The sequence below is a fragment of the Diadema antillarum genome, unplaced genomic scaffold (assembly GCF_040938485.1).
Source record: "Diadema antillarum isolate AM-2024a unplaced genomic scaffold, OU_Dant_1.0 scf00000036, whole genome shotgun sequence".
NCBI lineage: Eukaryota > Metazoa > Echinodermata > Echinoidea > Diadematoida > Diadematidae > Diadema > Diadema antillarum.
Window position 1 is genome coordinate 4787931 of NW_027270925.1, and position 3907 is coordinate 4791837.

Below are 3907 nucleotides of genomic sequence, written 5' to 3' on the forward strand. Positions count from 1 at the left end.
ACTTCATGTGATATAGAGTTTGGAGACTGAGAAAGGACCACCAGAGTTTTTGGTCTTTAGGCATGGGGCACAGTGAACATGGGATGACCATTGAGTTGTATATGTTGCAGGGATGTCTAAGCTGAGCCCTAATAATCAGAAATAATGGAAGAGGAACATGGGGAGAGTGCTGGCTTCATGAGCATGGGGGGGGGGGGGGGGGGGCGCAATGTGATCCTGCCACTGCCATAATGAATACCTTTCCCTGACTTTCAGGCAGAAACAACTGTCAGTTGTTTCAGGTCCAGATAGAACTGCGCTCTAGAAGTTTCATCCTTTAAAAAAAAAAAAAATTAGGTTGGTGGCAAATTTCATCAGCTTACCACCTTCTGCTGCTTGAAAATGTCTTCCTAACATTTGCACGCATGCATTTTGACTAGTCCGATGTCAACTGCTATATTGAAGCTCAGCAGGGAGGTTGTATAGGAGCTACCAGCCACTTCGTAGAATTGCGCTTCAATGAGTCGAGAGTCGTCGTCGACGACGCTTATGAATGAGCGAAATTTTCCCAGCATGGGCAGGGAGTCCGTCGATCCATAGGCAAAGAGTTTGATGTCGGTCCAATGGAGCTTACCAAGGCCAGTGAGTTTTTTGTAGTCGCATTCTCGGAGAACGTTGATACTTGAGCCTGTATCAACCGTCATCGTCAGAGGTTGGTTGTCGAGAAAAACTTCAGCTCGAGGAAGGCGATGGGTGAGGTGTAGCGCCTGAATATGGAAGCTCTCCTCGGGGCCATCGCTTTCGGTAGAGGATGAACGCGAGTCAGGACTAGTTGACCTGAGGGTACGGCCTCGGGAGATGAGATGAGCACGATCACGGTTAGGAGAGGGGGACTGCAAGTGAGTTGAGCTTCGATCTCTCCTTGATCGGGACTCATGTCGAGATTGTGTTGTGTTGCGGCTACGGTGGTCGCTTCGTGAGGCCCGGGAGGAGCGATGATCCCTTCGAGAAGACTGGGAAGACCGTCCGTAATGGGGCTTGTCACCATCGCGATCATGACGGTTGCGAGATCCATCTCGATGACGGCTACGATGGCTATGACGGCTACTCGCGCCATTCTCGCGAGTTGTTACCGGTGGTTTGCCTGCGAGGCGTGAGTGGCACACGATTGCAAAATGATTAAGTTCTTGGCAATGCTTGCAGTGGTAGCCACAGGCCGCGCACGAGTCCCTCGATGAGTGCTGCATGCCACAGTTGTTGCACGATGACGAATTGTTCCTCCTAGGTTCGACGGCATTTGCCTGATTTTCACCGCTGGGGAGTGTCAGGTCCTTTAGGCCACTTTCGATTTCCCTTGCCTGTTGCTCCGTAGCGTCGTAAGTCCGGGCCAGAGTAAGTAATTTTTGAAGATCTAGGTCTGAGTCGCAAAGTGCCCGACGTCGAAGACCAGGATCAACGCAACTGGAAATTATGTGCGACTTTATTTCTGCATCAACGTTCGAGAATGAACACCGAGCCGCGTAATTGTCCATCGACTCGTCGACGCGCTGCCTGGCCTGTCGAAAGCAAAAATCCTTGAAGTCGAGGTTGACCGCATGGTCGAAATGGGCCTTGAGTGCGGCTGTGATGTTGGCGTACGTTTCACGCTGTTCTTTTAGTGCAAGCTGTGGTCGAATGGACTTGACGAAAATTTCTTGGGTGGCTGGGCCGATGTGGTGTAGGAGGAGGGCTGTTTTCTTTGTTTCGGCTGTGATCTCAGCCGCGGCGAAGGAGAACTCGAGGCTCTGCTGCCAGATCGCCCACCGGGACGAGCATTCGACTGGGTCGGGGTCTGGGGAGAAAGGCGGGATCGAAGCAGATAGTGCCATGCTGGAGTTGATCCTCGTCACCAGTGTAATATAGCTGTATGTGTATAGCTACATAAAAATGCTTACTGGAATAAATGAGTCTTCACTCGACCATAGTTGGGAGGATAACTGGTATGTTTATTGCAAGTCTTGGTGGTCGGTACAAATCTGATGTACATGGAAAATACATTATCGTAATAAAATGTTGTTATGTATGAGTGATGAATGTGTGAGGCTGGGTGTTTGACAGATGATAGGTTTGGGGTATGAGTTGGGCCATTAATGGTCAGACGGTTGAAGGTTGGTCTGGACATTACAATGTTTACTGTCATCTCTTTGTTGCAATACGCAAGTTGTCTGGTTTTACTTCTAGTTTCTGCTTTTCTGTCCAGCATTTTTCACTTTTTGCCTGTTTTTGTGTGAAGAGCATAGTCATCCGCAAATCTTGCTGCTTCATAAAGCGTTTCTACCTGGTTCTCTTCAAGATGTAACCGAAGCTTGCTGCAAACTGCACTTGAATTCCTTGAGTGAAATCATTTCATTCAAACTGAGTGCAATTCCCTGCCTGAACCGATGAACACCATATATCAAATGACTGCTCTCATTATTTTGTGAATTCTGAATGAGCCTGGGTGTCTTCTTTAAGTGTATCATGAAATGGTTGATGATTATATGCTTCAGGCACAAGCTCATATGCCTTTAGCACAGCTTTCTTTGCCTTGTCGTAGTCACTGACGTCAGCTATAGACAAAGCAAAGAATGCATCTCTGTGATATCCACTGACCACGGAATGCTATGATTCTATCATTATCACCTCTCCCATGTCGAGTCTTCCCGCTCACTCTTCATCATTGACCACTTTCCAAGTAGACTAACCACAACACCTTGGCCCCCTCATCCTAACATTAACGCAAACCTCTATGCAATTGCTTGTAAAGTGAGATATGTTTCTTTCAATGGCACGTCCATTGATATGCTCTGCCATTACTCTATCTCCTTCAACTTTTCTTACTATCAGCGGACAAAGTTCATACTGCGAGCTCGGTTTTTTTTTTTTTGTGTGTGTGTGGTCGATTGCTTTACCAGGATGCTGTCACGGTTGGTGGCATGATCTGCAATGTTTCTTTTTGCCTCAGGGTAGTATTTCATACGCTGTTTCATATGTGTGTCATGACAGTAACTTGGTCCCAGGGACGATTCGGAAGCGTGGTCATTTTGAGCGGTGCTCGTACTTTGTTGTCGGTGTTAGCCTGGCATGCTAGGCAGTCCTTCACTGCTGGGGTTACACGCTTGTCAATGTCTGGGAACCAGACTTTTGTCTGTTGTGTTCTCCAATGTTATATTGGTGGTTGGAGAGAGAGAGAGTGAGAACAAACACGACTGCATTTGAAAGAGTGTTGGGAGGATAAGTGATATTTATTAGCTGGCACATGCCAGACTCTGGGTACATCAATGGCAGTACTTCAAATAGTGTATATTACTACTCAGTGGTCCCAAGAGGCACATAGCTATTAGGAAGAGCGAGAGAGGTAGTAGACCAAACGGCGAGGAGTTAATCCTAGCGTTAAACTGCCAGATGGTACCGCTGATGGACACTGGACAATGAGACGGAGAGTGATACCTGAGATGGTTAGTAGACATGTTTATGAGGCATGGTGGTAGACATAACATTCTCTCCCTTGTTTTGTTTTTGGTTTTTTTTAAAGATGGTTACAATGATGATGAAAAACGGTTTCATGTAGTCGTACACGGTGGTCATGAAGTTTGCCAATGCCTTCAAATAAGGCTGGATATCATGTGGCGATGTCGATATCCGATGCCGTGGCTGCCATGTTATGTACTGTGTAGTGTAACGACATGAGTCCGATGTCTGTTGTTGTGCCATGGCTCAGAAAAGATGTTGAATACGAATATCCAGGCATGACATAGAACTGAGCTTCCACGAGGTGCTTGTCGACGGCAATGACAAGTGCTCGAAATTTCCTGCTGACTGGGAGAGGGCGCGTAGAGCCGTAGGCGAATAGCTGAATGTTTGTTTGATGGCAAAGTCTTGCTCACATAGAAAATTAATGCTCGATCCC